Source organism: Silene latifolia, chromosome 7 (genome assembly GCF_048544455.1).
Source record: "Silene latifolia isolate original U9 population chromosome 7, ASM4854445v1, whole genome shotgun sequence".
Taxonomy (NCBI): domain Eukaryota; kingdom Viridiplantae; phylum Streptophyta; class Magnoliopsida; order Caryophyllales; family Caryophyllaceae; genus Silene; species Silene latifolia.
Genome location: NC_133532.1, coordinates 33,173,974 through 33,191,104, shown reverse-complemented (window position 1 = coordinate 33,191,104; position 17,131 = coordinate 33,173,974). Strand labels below are relative to the sequence as shown.

Below are 17,131 nucleotides of genomic sequence, written 5' to 3'. Positions count from 1 at the left end.
ACCTGTTGGTCGATCGAGTAACTTTTGCTGAGAAGTTGGTCGGTCGAGTGGTTTAATCCACTCGATCGAGTGGTTTTCGTCATTATGGGCTTTTAATCAGTCCGTGTTTTATGTTATCTCGCTAAACATTATTTCCTTTTTGCTATTTAAGCACATTACGCGGTTAATTAGGATTACCTTTTAATCTATCAAAGTCTTTTACTGAAAACCTTAGTACGTAGCTTTTCCTTCCTTCACTGTTACTTTTCCTTGGGATTATTGTTGATCGGATTCAGTTGTTCTTTACGCCGGATTCGCACTGATTGTAATCCTTTCTCTCCTTTTATTAATAATAATCATTTGTTGCTTTAATTTCTCATTTGTGTTCTTATTTTCCTCTGCCCTAATTTTCATTATTGCGATTTATTGTTTATTCTTTATGTTTTCTGCTGGAAATTTATCTGCTGTTAGTTTAATTACCGATATGAGTAGCTAAACTCCCTTCATGTTGGGATTGGGGAATCTACGGTAGAAAGATGACGATTTAGTAGATGAATTAGACGAATTGATCACGAGACTCTGTCACAATAGCAATTTAACTGTAATTCCCGACCTAGTTGAGTGCACGCTTCTATGTCACCCATTAAACTGGCTAAAATTAATCCTGGATCGAAAGATTGGACTAAATAGGCCTGCTATAAACAGTAGACTACCCTAATGAGGACGAAAGTTAAGTTAGTGGTATTTTAGGATAGAAAGTTGACCGAAAGGACCTTTTAACATCCGTCTCACATTAGTTCGTTTGAGTCATTTACAGCTGAGTTATTGGATTACTGTAGTGAACCGAAATCCCGACATGTCCCTCTCTTCTTGATAGTTTAATCATATTTTATTGCTTTTATTACTCTTTGCCTTATTTCTCTTCCCTTCAGACTTCGTAGTTTAGAACCAATTTCAAACAAACCCCCAATTGTTACATAGGATTAGAAATATACAGCTATAGTTACGTTACCTCCCTGTGAATTCGATACTCGACTGCCTCTGCTACATTTTAGTTGAGACCGTTAGGTTTTAGCTTTGATAGGGTTGTGATAGCCGTGTCAAATTTTGGCGCCGTTGCCGGGGAGGCAATTGTTCAATTTATTAGTTGTTTTATTTTTAGTCCTTTTCAGTCTAAGGGACACCCGTTCCTTAGACTATTCTTATTTTCTCAGAGTTTCTTCTTATGCGTAGGTCGCAGGGTGGTCCACTACTACCATTCGATCCTGAGATTGGAAGATCTCTGCACGTAAAGAGGAGATTATTTCAAGACCAACAATTAGAGGAAGAGTCTAGTTCTCGTTCCAACTATTACGAGAACGAACTGTTCAAGGATAATCCACCTTCCTCTCCGCCACACTCATCGGTTGAAACCGTCACTTTTCCGGACTTTCCCGAAATGGCCGAAGAAGCGACCATTGCCGTCATTTCAACCCACAAACGAGGATCTTTACAAGGGGTTCGAGTTACCAGGGAAGCTCGGAAATTCGAACCGAAACCCGCTTATATCGGCTTGATCGAGAGAAATCGGTTCGGGTGAGCCGAATCAAGATGCAACAAGATATGGAGACTTTTATTGATTATTGCTTTGCTCCATACCCCACCGGCATGACATGACAAAGGCGGATAAAAGAAACCATGTTCATCTTCTCACTCCGCGATCTTTGCGAGGGAGTGGTATAGGGATTTGGACCGAGCCGCTCACGGCATAACGATCGGAATTCACGGCTTTAGCGTTCTATAAGAAGTATTTTTCTGCATCAAGGACTATTGCCATTAGAGCTCAGATAACGAGCTTCAAACAAGGTCCTGACGAGAACTTTCACAAGGCATGGGTTCGATTTAAGAAGCTAGTGCGTACCATACCGCACCATGGTTTCGAAAAATGGAGCTTGTGCAATCATTTCTATAATGGTCCGTACGACGATCGAGGGCTATTTTGGATGTCTGCACCAATGGCCGATTTCTTGAAAACTTGGGAGCAACCAAGGGGTGGAAGATCATAGATGATTTGGCCATCCATAAGGCTGAATATGGGAACTCGAGAGGAAATCAAAGAAGAGTCTGAAATCTTCTTCTCACATCGCCGCACTTGAAGCTCTTACTGCAAGGTTTGACAAGTATGAGCTAGGAGGAGCCTCCAAGGGAGGCATGTATCAGGTTAATGATATGACAGACGGTCCTTTCATCTGTAGAAGATGTGGGGGAGAGGGACATGTCTCGGATCATTGTCCCGAGTCCTTTTTGAGCAATGCGCGCCTTCCAACACTACAGGGCGGAACAACGGTTACTACGAGCTGAATGTCCACCCCAATTTGAGGTGGAGTAGTCAGAATGTACTTAATCCCACTGCCCCTCCGCATCAGCCGTATATCCCTCCACACAAGAATCAACAGGGCTACTAGAAGCCTCCTTCTTTCAACCCTCCTAACCAAGGTACATCATCTTCTAGTGGGGTGAGTGAAATGGGTGAGCTTAAGTCCATGATACAAGCCATATCGAAGCAATTGCAATGAATGATCAACAAAATCAACAAAGAAAACGCGTCATATAAGGCACTTGAGACTCAAGTTGCCCAACTTGCTTTAAAATCAATCCTCGAGGAAGCCGGGTCAATTACCGACTCAAAATGAGAAGAATCCACACGAGACGGTAAATCTGATAGAATTGAGAAGCGTTCTTTCTTATGAGGGACCTAAGTGCAAAAATCGACCCTAAGGAAGCCATTACTGATGGTGAGCAGTGTACTGTCAAGAAAAAGGACTCACGACAAAGCGATTACTCGATCGATCAAGGTCGGTGTTCGATCGAGTGGAAATGGTGAAGAAACAGGTCGATCGAGTAGTTTCCCTGCTCGATCGAGTGAACGGGAAGGTGAAGTTGGTCGATCGAGTGGCAATGTTACTCGATCGACTGACAATGATGAAGAAACAACTCGATCGACTGAAGAAGTTGATCGATCGAGTAGTATTGATGACGGGAAGCTTATACGAGAGCCTGCTAGTGCTCGTTTAAGCGAGAAATCACCGGAAAGACCTCGTTCTAGAGGTAAGAAGCGTCCAAAGGATATCGAACATGCACCGGAAGACACTTTGGAAGAGAGAAACAAGGGACTCGAGATACCAATCACGGTTCCCTTCCCGAGGCGGCTGCAGAATACCAAAGTTAATCAACAGTTTGGCAAATTTGTCGAACTTTTGAAAAGCTTGAAGTCGCGTGTGCCGTTCATCAATTGCTAACTAAGGTACCCTCTTATTTAAAGTTTATGAAAGAAATTTTAGCACGTAAGAGAACTATTAATGATAATGAGACCGTAGCTTTGACTGAGGTGGGGTCAGCCCTATTTCAAAATAAGCTACCTCCTAAGCAATCAGACCCGGGTAGTTTTTCGATCCCTTGTCACATCGGTATGCATTTGATTGATAACGCGCTATGCGATTTAGGCGCTAGCGTAAGTGTTTTACCTTTGTCTCTGGCCAAGAGACTTGGTTTGACAAAACTGAGTTGCACTAACATGACTGTCCAGATGGCCGACCGTAGTCTATCACGGCCATTAGGTATAGTAAAAGACGTACCTGCTCAGATCGGGAAGTTCTTTGTTCCCGTTGATTTTGTTGTCTTAGACATCCCCGAAGATGTGCACACCCCTATCATTTTAGGGCGACCATTTTTGTCTACTGCCCGTGCAGTAATAGACGTCAGGGGGAAGACTTTGACCTTCCAGGTAGGGGACGAGGAGCTGATTTTTCATCAGTCCAAGTTCCGGAGAGCTCCCATGCAAGCCCAGCCTTGCAATGCTCTTTCTTCTATTAGTCCTATTATTGACACTCCAGATGAAAATTTGGAGAATATTGCTGTTATTGCTAACCCTCCGCCTCATACTGAGAGCAAAAAGGAGGAAAGTTCGTTTGTTTTTCTCACTGCAGATACAGATGAAAGCAAGGATGGGGCTGTCAAGGGACATGGTGCAACCACTATCAATCAAATTGGAAACAAGGATGCCAAAGACGATGACAGAGGAGCAAGGACGAAGCAAGTTCGAACCTACGTGGATTGGAACTACATTCCTCCTACTGTTGCAAATAGTAATTCAAGCTCATGGAAATTAAAGAGGTCGGTCAGTATTGCTGAAGTGACGTCCTCCAGTCAGAAGCCCACGAAGGGGCTACTGAAATTTGATGGGAATTAAACGGGGAAATGCCCCGTGTAACACCTTGTAATAGACAATTTTTGAATTTCTTTTGAATTTGCTTTATTGCGTTTTAATTAGGACAATTAGTTTAGACAATTTTTAGCATAGACGTAAGACTATAGACTGTGTTTTTTTGCATATTTGTTATTTCGGGATATCTTTGGATGTGTTTTATGCAGGTTTGGGGAAGTTTCACGCATTTCAAGGAAGTAAAGACGGAAATTCAAGAGTCCACAAGAGGAAAGTCCTCGATCGAGTACTTTTTGTACTCGATCGAGTGGAAAGATTGTCGATCGAGTAGTTTATTTACTCGATCGAGAAAAGCCAAAGGAGGTACTGGTCGATCGAGTTGATGTTTATCGATCGAGCAGCAGGGACATCAAAAGTCCTCGATCGAGTGACTTAAAACCACTCGATCGAGTGGAAGTGAATAGGACACGGGAGTTTTCTAAACTTAAACTCTTAATTTCCTTTTCTAATTCATTCTACCCTTATTTCCGTCTAACCCCTTCCCCTAATTGCGTTTTCATCTCCCCCCAAATCCCCATTTTTTTGCCCAAATCACCAAATCCGTCACCTACATTTCATTGCTTGCATATTAATCTTCAAAAGCCCCTTGATTTCCCCTCTGGTTGTGCTCGTTTTCTCGGTGTTTAAAGGGTTTTAGGGTTTGCGGTTTTAAGCTCGATAATCCGCCATTGTTTCTTGGTTATTTGAGGATTATTTGCATATTGTAGGTTCTTATCATCAAGTAAGTATTTCTTCACCTTCTTTGAATTTTAATCTCGATTATCTTGAATTTTATAAGGTGCTAGAGAATTAGGGTTTCGAAAATCCCCTTTGAGTCGAAATTTTCGACTTGATTATGTTATCTGGCCTTAATTAGCTTGCTTGATGATCATGATCATAATTCCTCGCTGCTTAATACATGTTATTTCGATTTTCACATGATCTTTGTGATATGGGTTCAGGATAGTCGAATTTTTCGACTGTCACTTTGCTTCTTTTGCTGTTAAATTCTATCTCGCTAGCATCTTGTTGCGGTTTTTACTTTTGATTGTTAACTGAAATCGCACTCCCATGTATGCTTAGCCATGCTTCACTGAGCCTTTGCAAAGAAACATCGATTATGGCTATTTAAGTCGAAAACTTTGATTTTCAGACGGTCTTTTTGCTGGCATGATCTATCTCATTTCAATTGCTTCTCACATGCCACTGTTGCTCACTGTTTTCCCGTCCCCTATCGCCCTTGCATGTTGTAATTCGAAAATTTTGTGGAATTGTTGGGTTTTGTCTGCTGTAAGTCGAATTTTCGACTGATAGGGCCTTTATGTGCTGTCACATGTTGGTTAACGTGTTGTTTTAACCACGGTTAGCAGCCGCTTTTCTTATCATGCCCTTTATCATTTTGCAGGATGGATACTAGTTCCTTACCTTCTACTAGTACCACCTCCAGTCCGTCCTTGAGCGAGTCGGTGGCCCCTGCTGTTGCCACTAGCTCCGCCTTAGTCACCACGGCAGCTTCAGCTGTTGTTTCTACACCTGCCAGGCCGTTCTCTATGCTGGGTCGAGGAGCCACGCCTCGATTCCCGCAACCTGGTATGCTGCCACCTAGGCCGAGTCAGCCGGCTAGCCAGTTAGCCATTACTTCCAGCCCTTCTGGAGCTGTTGTTACGGGAGAGGCTGCTCTCACCCCTTTACCAGGGATGCCCACGGTACGTTTTGCTTCCGCGGATCACCGGACTCGGTTATCCGCTTTGCTTCGTTGCCCTCTCTCCTCTACCCGTTTCATTGCACGGACTGACCTAGAGACCTTAGGAATTTATGAGGAGGTCTGTAGTTTGTTGAACGGGACGGGTATGTCGGGTCTGATTACCATGCAGGAAGCTGCTATTCGTATTCCCACTTACGAGTTTTTCAGCTCCTACTCTTTTGACACCGACTCTTACGATGCCAACCACTCTAGTCCTTGCATTCACTTCCGACTCCGCAATGAGTCGCACCACTGGACTTTGGCCATATTTGGGGAGGTTTTAGGCCTCGTTAATGACGGCCCCATCGAGCCACCACGGGATCTCCTTCAGCCGCTTTGGGCTGCACTCTCTCACACTCCCTTCCCCACACGGAAGGGAGCCCACGTACACTTACCTGCTACCCGTTACTTCTTGCGACTGATAGGAGAGACCATCTTTGGGCGACCTGAGCCCAATAACGTGACCAACACTGAGCTAGCGATTCTCGCGGGATACCTTAACATTGACTACGGTACCCCGTTTGTTCTAAACATTGCATATTTAGTAGCTCAGTATTGGAACGGAATTGGGACGCGGGTCAAGACTTCTGTTGTCTGCGGCGCGTTAGTGACTAGGATTGCCCGCCATCTTTACCCCACTGAGCCTGGACTTACTGCGCCTCAAAAGCAGGCTTACCTTGACTTGGCTGCCATGGTTGACTTCGCCTAGTTACCGAAGAAGGGCGCGAGGACGTGGAAGATTTGTGGTTCCACGTCTGTTACCTTGCCGTGCCCTACCCTTCCTCCACTCTTACCGCTCCCGACTGCTGCCGAGGGAGCGAGGCCACCTCCACCCACTTACCACCTTACCTTCACCCCTTCTTCTTCTTCTAGGAAGAGGAAGCGGGAGGCCGGAGAGTCATCTACCCCTCAGGTTCAGACTCCGGCTCATACTGGACCCACACAGACTCCCACGCCTGCACCTCCACTTACCCCTCCTCCTTCTGGTTCGGCCTTGCCGGCCAATTTTGTTTGGCCTCCTGTTTTAGGGGCGCCCGAGGTCATGGACCAAGGGCGTCGTGATGCCTTGCTTCTGGATATGTGCAGGTACCTTACTGAGATGAGACGGGATATGGCCTTGGCCGTATTCCCACTCTACGAGTTCCATATCCGAGCACGGCGAGCGATTCCAGAGGGGTGGCCGCATCCCTCCTTCTACCGATACCCAGAGGGTGGGTACCCTCCACTCCCCTCTAACTCAGAGGACGAGGCGGAGGAGACACCGGTAGCACGAGAGGTGCGGTTGCGGGCTGAGCAGGCGGCACAGCGAGCTGCCAGAGAGGAGGCGAGCGACCCCCCGTTTACACCAGGTGCGGGGGATGAGGCTGGAGATGACGATTAGAGTTTCCCCTAGTTTGTTGCTGGTTTGGGGAAACCGTTTTGTTGGGTCGGAGTACCATGGAGGTGGCGACGACGACGAGTAGCCACTGGTCTACTCACTTCCCCAGTTTTCTGGCTGGTTTGGGGAAGTTCGTGTTTTGTATGTTCTCTTACTCTTTTTATTTCGTCTCCTTTATTTTTATTTTGTTGGTTGTATATTCCCGTTCCCCATTTTTCTGCTGGTGTATGCTGGAGGACAACGAGGGCGTTGTCCATTTTGGTTTGGGGAGGGTATTACATCCTTTTGAGTCTGCATCTGCATTTGTTTTGCATTCACGTTTAATTTTTCGCTTGCATTGTTGTTTATTTTCAATAAAAAAATCAAAAATTCAAAAAAAAAAAAAATTTAGAAAAATTTCAAAAATTCAAAAACATTTCACGTTTACTTTTGCATATAGGTTGAGTCGGAACGGTAGATTCCCGTTATGAAATTGCACTATAACTTGTCATTTTACTTGAGCCTTGCACTTTTATTGATAGTTTTTAGCCTTGTCATACGCATAATCTACGAATTTCTGTTCAAATATAAGTGATGTTTTAGACTTGACCTATAAACTGGCAAACTACTTAAAAATTCTGAGTTTTAGAGCCATAACTGGTGACATTCATGACCAGTTCATTAGGAATTTTGAGAGTAGTACTCCTTGCATAGCATGTTCATCTCATTTGCACATTTATGACATTCAATTTCTCGTCAAATGCACATATTCGGGTTTGTGGTTGGTGTCACATGCAAGGAGGGTCTTGCAATTTCCCCTTTCTATATATCTTTCACCCATTTAGCTCCACTTTAGCTAAAACTTGCCTTTTTGACCCATTAGCTACATTCCAACTAAGCCTGCCTAGTCAAGCTAGTTAGTATGTTCTTTTGTGGTATGTTTCCCATTGCAGTTTGGTCCGTAATTGTTGTTTGGAGTTGGTGTTTGTATTAAGGAAGGAGGAAAGAAAAAAAAAGAAGTATTAAAAAAAAGGAAAGAAAACGTGAAAGAAAGGAAAAGAAAAAAAATAATATGAAAAACAGAAAAAAAAAAAAAAAAAAAAAGAGATGAAACGAAAAAAAAAAGAAAGAAAAATTGTGAAAATAGTTGTGCCCCCTTGTCAGAGTTGAGAAGATGTTTGAAGACGTACAATCGACAAGGGTTGTTGTTTCAGTTAGTTGTTTCAGACGATGTTTTTAAAAGAGGAAGTTTGTCACCGTCTGACTCCTCCGTTCTATCCCATATTTTCTTTGAGGAGATTGTGCTTTGAGTCTTAGTGAGTTTTGTGCCAAGTGAAGGGCGCGTGTACTTAGTCTTTCAGTCAGTTGAGATCCGGATGGTTTCATTCTGGTCTTGTTAGGAACTAGCTTGACGCTTTTACCTCCACTTTTCCATAACTTGTTTTGCCTTTTCTCACCTGAACCTCACTATTCCCATATTATTTGCAAACCCTCGGCTGTGACGGACATTATCGGTTGGAATTTGTGCATTAGTACTTGAATTGTCTTTCATTTTTGTTGCATGCATGCTATGTAGGTCGCAGTTAGGTGAGTGACTGTCTTTTCTTCCCTCTTTTACATATAACATTTGCCCTTTGCTTCACGAGAGAAGAGTGACCACGTGAGAGTCCAGTTTTGTTGGTCTTGCAAGGTCGATAGGTCGCCTTTATTTCTCGAATGACTTATAATTCATTTGCGTCTTCGACCGCTTGGCTTTAACTGTTGATTTTTGTTGCATTAAACTGGTTCAAATAGACAAGTTAAGCTAGCTCTGAGTTATCATTTCCGTTCCATTAGTTTAGTTTTGAGTTTACTCGAGGGCGAGTAAAGGTTTGGTTTGGGGAGATTGGATACGTGCCTAATGTATAGTCTTTTTAGCCTATTTCAGCACGTATTTCTATGCATTTCTATACTGTTTTTACGGTATTTTGCCCCGAATTGGCTACTTTAGTGTATTTTGCCCTTTTTGTAGGAATGATCGCGAAAGTAGTGGAACCATACTCCTTTTTGTCCTTTTTGCATGCATTTAGAGGAGACGGGATTGTCCCAGAGTGAGATACTGCATTTGGAAGCGTCGCGGCACGCATTTCGAGACACTTAGGTGAAGACGTGAGCTGAAATGAAGACACAACCACTTGATCGAGGAGTTTACTGGTCGATCGAGTGGTTTCTACACCCCCTGTTGGCCGATCGAGAGGTTTACCAGTCGATCGAGTAAGCTGCACAAAGACCAAGCCCTCGATCGAGTAACCTGTTGGTCGATCGAGTAACTTTTGCTGAGAAGTTGGTCGATCGAGTGGTTTAATCCACTCGATCGAGTGGTTTTCGTCATTATGGGCTTTTAATCAGTCCGTGTTTTGTGTTATCTCGCTAAACATTATTTCCTTTTTGCTATTTAAGCACATTACGAGGTTAATTAGGATTACCTTTTAATCTATCAAAGTCTTTTACTAAAAACCTTAGTACGTAGCTTTTCCTCCCTTCACTGTTACTTTTCCTTGCGATTTTTGTTGATCGGATTCAGTTGTTCTTTACGCCGGATTCGCACTGATTGTAATCCTTTCTCTCCTTTTATTAATAATAATCATTTGTTGCTTTAATTTATCATTTGTGTTCTTATTTTCCTCTGCCCTAATTTTCATTATTGCGATTTATTGTTTATTCATTATGTTTTCTGCTGGAAATTTATCTGCTGTTAGTTTAATTACCGATATGAGTAGCTAAACTCCCTTCATGTTGGGATTAGGGAATCTACGGTAGAAAGATGACGATTTAGTAGATGAATTAGACGAATTGATCACAAGACTCTGTCACTATAGCAATTTAACTGTAATTCCCGACCTAGTTGAGTGCACGCTTCTATGTCACCCATTAAACTGGCTAAAATTAATCCTAGATCGAAAGATTGGACTAAATAGGCCTGCTATAAACAGTAGACTACCCTAATGAGGACGAAAGTTAAGTTAGTGGTATTTTAGGATAGAAAGTGGACCGAAAGGACCTTTTAACATCCGTCTCACATTAGTTCGTCTGAGTCATTTACAGCTGAGTTATTGGATTACCGTAGTGAACCGAAATCCCGACATGTCCCTCTCTTCTTGATAGTTTAATCATATTTTATTGCTTTTATTACTCTTTGACTTATTTCTCTTCCCTTCAGACTTCGTAGTTTAGATCCAATTTCAAACAAACCCCCAATTGTTACCATAGGATTAGAAATAGACAGTTATAGTTACGTTACCTCCCTGTGGATTCGATACTCGACTGCCTCTGCTACATTTTAGTTGAGACCGTTAGGTTTTATCTTTGATAGGGTTGCGATAGCCGTGTCATTACCCGAGGCAATGTATATCAAATAGACAATAAAGAAACGTACTTAAATAAATAAGTTTAAAGTGATACAAGTCCAATCTCAAAACTGATAAAACAAATACAACTGTATCTCAAAACTGTTGAACCAACTTAAATGAAAGTAGTTCATGACACAGCGGAAGACTCTAGCGACTCATGTGATGACTCTATCCTAGCTATCCCATGCGCATCAACACATACCTGCTCAATAACTTCTCACCATCCCCAAATGGATCACCACGGTTTTTAAAACAAGTAAACGGGGTCAATACTGATTACATAAATGATACAACCAAAGCAATACAACAATCCAATCCAACCAAACCAATCTCCATCAACTCAACACACACCTGACTACACACAAAACTGTGTAGTCCTGCCAGAATACTCATCGCCACTCCCGCAAGTGACTCCACTCAGCCGAGGATGCACCTCGCAAACCACAGACAGTTATACAACAACCACATTATACTATCAACAATCACCAACCCCAAATCTAATACCGGTATGATATACAACAACAACAACAACAACAACAACAACAACAACAACAACAACAACAACAACAACAACAACAACAACAACAACAACAACAACACCATGTAAACAATAGTGAGTAGGGAAATCTTACCTGGAATAGCAATCACACGACCGTCACAGCAGCTAATCGAAAACGTTCCTTTACGATTCCTCCTCCTATAACACATATACATAAAATTACTACCAAATCCACACAATACGCCCAAAACCCCTAAAACTACCCAATTAGGGTTTTAAGCAAACTCAACGAAATGCTATAAAAATTATACAAGAAGCTTACCCTTGACACGATGTTCACAGCAGTATAAAAAACAAGACAATCCGATGATCCTAGCCTTGGGATTTGCTAACAACGCGACGAATGCGAACTACGTAACTCCTTTTATTTTCTCTTGAAAGGTTTTAGAAGGTAAAAGTGTTTAAGAATAATGACGGAAGCCTTTTATATTAATCTCACGTTATTAACAAACCTGACTAAATCAACCCGTAAGACTCACTTACTCGATCGAGTAAGTGACTTACTCGATCGAGTGCCCCTTACTCGATGAAGTGTCACACGTATTCGATCGAGTACCCATCAGGTCAGCTATTGTTTTGCATAAAAACATACTTACTCAAAAGAGTAAGTCCCAGTTAATAGAGTACCCACAGATATACAAAACCGTAGTATTACATCGAGTAAGGGGTGAGGGCACGTATAGAGAAGCTTATTAGTTGAATGCCCAATCTCGCTCGCTCTCCATAACGACCTCTAATAATTGAATGAGGTGTGAAAGACATTTTGAATCTACCAATACATGCATGAATGCAACATCTGTTGTGTTGTGTTAATCCTAACATGTGATAATTGCGTCTGTTGGTTAGGAGACAAATTAGAACAGGTGCGGATTTGGCGGGGGGCAAGTGCCGACCATGAACTCCTACAAATAAATATTTATAAGTCTTTTAATTTGTACAACAAGCTATGGTGGATCAGTTGGTAGAGGTGTGTTCATGTAGTTGGAATATGGAAGGTCTCAGGATCAACTCCCATTGTTGTCTATTTTTTTGTTAACAGATATTTCTGTGTGTTATTTGGGCTTGGCCCCTCTCTTTCATTACTAAGCCAGAAATTGTTAGTGGGGAATTGAACTCTGGACCTAACAATAAAATACCAATAACATATCCATTGAACCACTTGTGCGTAATTACTAGAATACAATACATATCCTATAATAAGTGGCGTACAAATTAAATTCAGTCAAATTAAAGCATTTTGGAGAAAAAATCAACGTAAAACAATTTTTATTAAAAAAAATATCGATCTAACCAATTAATTTGCCATTTTATTTTACTTTTTCGACATTAATTTAGAGAAAAAAGTTTCAAAATATTGAAATGTTTTTTAAGATAAAAATAATGCATCGAAAAAAATTTGGTGCCCCCCTTATACAAAATTCCTGCGTCCGCCCCTGAATTAGAAGGGTCATAATTGGAATGAGATTCATTACATGTGATTAATACATACAATATACGAGTGAATGGACTCAAATTAATGAAAACAATGTCAAATTGATGTGATCAATATTTGAGCATATTTAGTCCCCGAATTAGCCTCGTTCCTATGCTTTTTAGTGCATATTTGGGTCATTTACTATCTTTAGTCCTTTTATTTGCATATTCTTTGAGGTTTTGTTTCCTTGGTAGGAGAGGAGTGCAAACCTTGCATTTTCATGGCAAAATAGAGCTAAATTGATCGAAACTTATGACCAAGCATCAAAGAGAAGACAGGACTAGAAGGCCTTTGTACATAATGTAGTAGATGGGCAATTATGAATAAGATCCTTGCATCCCCGACAAAATCCCGGAGGATTGTTGGAAGAAGAAAAGAAGAAAAGAATAAATGGTAAACTGGACTAAGATCCGAGCGTCTCACCTATCGGGACGCTCGTCCAAGAGCTCCACAAGCCGCTCGTCCAAGCTGCCAGACCGCTCGGCCAACACCTATACAATCCGCTCGTCCCGACCTTTTGGACCCTCGGATTTCCCTCCAGTGCAACACGTCCTCTTCTTTCTCTATTCGAGATGCGCATATTTTTGAAAGACTAGCTAAAAGGAGACCCGCTTCTTTTCTTGAGAGGAGCGATTCCTCAAGGACTTAATCGTCATTTAAGCCCTTAGTAACCCTAATTTGTGCACCTAATCCCCTACTATAAATACCCTATTAGTCTAATTAGATTATCATGTTCTTCTTATCAATATTTAGTGTAGTTTATATTATTCTAATCTCTCTTTAATCTTGTAATCAACTTCTAATCAAGTATTAATACAAATCTCATTTTCTTAATTTCTCTATTGTTCATCTTTTATTTTGGGTAATTGAAGATTATTTGGGTTTATTGGGAGATTGACAACCTTCCATTAATCATCAAGTACTTCTATTATTCTTTGCATTATTAGTTTAGAATCATCATTAGGTATAATTCTCTTAACCCTTTTTAATTATTGTTAATCATCTTCATTTATTCATCATGTTTTGCTTTGTTAATATGATTGACAACCTTGTTAACATATTAAACTTGATAATGAGTGAGTAGTTTACTTAACTAGGGATAATGGGGAATTAGGGGAAACCAACATGGGGGATGATTCATGCTTAATCCAATATGTTCACATAATTTATTTGCTTGCTTGTTGTGATCTCAACTTATGCACATGTTATGTTTGATGAAATGCGAGCCTATGAATCCTTGCATTTTTTACCCATCACTTACCTTTTCAATGAGACTTGTAAGACATAAACCAACTCGAGTCTCATTAGACCATGCATATAGTTGATTAGGGAGGATTAAGTCGACTTGTAGGTGTTGTACAATCTAATCGATTCGGCTCCGGGACCCAAACCATCCTAGGATTGCAAGATATAAACCAACTCGATCCTATCACAACAATAATTGCTTGCTTATAATTTGAGAATATGTTTGTATGATCAATTCCCATGAATCCCCTATGAACTCATGACACCCTAGTGCTTTTAATCAATTGTTTACATCTCATTTTAGTCATCTTGCTTGTTTACTTTTATTGTTATTTAGTTGAGTGATCTTCTTATCTCAACCCAAATTGTGACACCCCTAGACACCACTACTTGCAATCGAAAATCCTACATCAATACCCGTCCCTTGGAATCCGACCTTTAATTGCCTCTTTACTAGTAGTGGAGTTGTTTGTGAAGTTATAAATATTGTTTTGGTCTAGGTGCTCCTAACGACAAGTAACCGAAATCTAAGCTCAAAGCGGACCGACCGAAATGGCGCCGTTGTCGGGGACGGTGTTAACTTGATTTGATTATCTTTGATTGTTATTAGTTGTGTCTTTCTTTGCCTTGGGGAAATAAAACTCCTCAAGGTTTGTTCTAATTGTTTTCGAGTTGTTTGATATTTTGCATGTCTAGAAGATCACAAGGTAACTTGTTACCCATTGATCACGAAATTGAAAGGACTTTGACAACCAATAGAGGAATTGCTAGAAATACTTTGAGAGATATTGGTGACGTTGTAGATATTCAACCAAATACTATTGAGTTCATCAACCCTTTTGCAAGAGAAGGTGAGGAGAACCCAACACAAAATTAACCACACAATCAACCCACAATGCCTAAGTTTTCATCACATTTCGTACCAACCGAGGAGAACCTACCCAATGGTACTCCCACACCACAACACTTAACCGGAAATTTCATTGAAAAATCCTCATTTATCCAATTAGTCGAAAGAATCCAATTTGGGGGGATGCCTAGTGAAGACCCTCATTCTCACATGGAGACCTTTTGTGACTATTGTGATGCGATTTCACAAACCGGAGTGACTCAAGACCAAATTCGATGGGTCTTATTTCCTTTTTCTCTAATTGGTACCGCGAAACAATGGTTGAAGAGCCTTGATAAGACCGCTCTTGGAATTGACTCTTGGAAGAAGTTGGCTCTAGCTTTCTACAAAAAATTCTACCCTCCGGAAAAGACTAAAATGCTAAGAGCTCAAATTACGGGTTTTAAGCAAAGGGACGAAGAATCTTTGTATGAAGCTTGGGAGCGATTCAAAGGAACTTGTCGCTCATGTCCTCATCATGGACTTAGCGAGTGGTTCTTGGTACAACAATTTTGGAATGGTCTTTATGAAGACTCAAGAAACATTCTCAACATGGGATCAAATGGTATGTTCACCTAAGTTGACGATAATCAAACTTGGAACAAGATTGAGGAAATGGCGGTCCATAATTCACAATATAGTAGACCTCGCAAGGCTACTAGAGGAGGAAAGCATGAAGTGGACTCTATTACTCAATTGAGTGCTCAACTTAGTGCTCATAAAGATACCATCAACTTGAAGTTTGAGAAGGCTATGGCTAAGCTTGAAGAAGCCTCAAAATCACCAAAGCATCATGTTAATGCCATGGTGGCATCTTTATCAATCCCAAGTGGGATATGTGAGAATTGTTGAACTTTGGGACATGACCAAAGTGAATGTAGGGGAACAAATGAGCAAGTGAATACTTTTCAAGCATACAAAAGTGGTACCCCTTATTCCAACTATTATAATGAAAACACCAAATTCCATCCAAATCTCTCATAAAAAAGCCAAAATGTTCAAAACCCTCAACCAACATACTGTTAGAAATCTATATCTCATTACTTAACATATTCATATATGTGATGAATTAATTTAGTCATAAAATTAAACATTAATCTTATGCATGCAAACAATAAATAATTAAAAAGAAGAAATCGTTTTCCTCACATTAAAATTCGGATTATTGGGCACAAGTGAGTTCTCCTACTCACTTGTTCTTGAGCACTCCAAAATGGATGAACAAAGGATTCAAGTATAGAATCCCTCCCAAGGAATAATACCCAAGGTAACCACTTAATAAAATTAATATTATTAATACTAGAACAATATTAATTTAAATAAAATTGACTCAAAAATCTTTATTTGTTCTCTTAATTTCGGTTAAGAGAAGGAAAAGAAGGAAGAAGTTTTTATCTCTCTAAAACTCAATATTTTAGATGGTGAATGAATGAATAATTACCTTCACATTTGATGTAGTGTATAAGGTAAAATAAAAGAGAAAACCCTTGGTCTCTTTTACTAGAAAAACCGGGTAGGGTGGGGTGGAAGGGGCCAATGCATGAGCAAGGTGTTCTTCACAAGAGGCACTAGGTTTGCATGGCTAGGTTTAGGAAAAATGATTATGTTTTCCACTTAATTAATCAACATAATATTTTCCTAATATCACCCCATTATTTCGGTCCATTTTAAGATAAAATGGATTCCATTTTATCTTTGTCAATTTGTCAATTTGTCACATGTCACATGTCACATGTCATGTAAAATTGTTATGCATTTTTAACATATTAAAAATCAACTCATTAATAAAAATACGTCATATACAAAATCGACTTAGTAATTCATAATTACTTGTACCAAAATAATTTACCAATTATAAATCACAACATCTTGTATTTATAATAAATTATTCATTCAAATGCAATTGTTTCGTTAAACAATAATTTCATCTAAGCAATAAAACAATTCAATCACTTAGACCGTATCTTATTTAATCAAATTATAATGAGATACGTAAATATTACTTCCAAAATCGTGCGTCAATTTTAAGTAATTTAATTAACCCGTATCGTCATACGATCAATTAAATAATCAATTAAGAGTGTTACCCTTTAGGTATGACCTAAGGGGATCAACTGATCACCGCCGTCACACGACAGTAATGTCAAACTCTAGTCAGCCAATCATTAACGATATGTGTGGACCAATTGACAGTAAAATATTACTTCCCAATTGTATCCTTTAAAATAAGACTTAAACATGTGATCATCATGATC

General features: G+C 40.4%; 1 non-coding gene across 1 annotated transcript; it reads right to left on the bottom strand.

The window, feature by feature from the left end:
- Window positions 1-15,254: 15,254 nt before the first annotated feature.
- LOC141593671 (small nucleolar RNA R71) lies at window positions 15,255-15,361 on the bottom strand. Its single transcript, XR_012521742.1, has one exon. It is a non-coding gene; the product is annotated as a small nucleolar RNA R71 (small nucleolar RNA).
- Between the last annotated feature and the right edge of the window lie 1,770 nt (window positions 15,362-17,131).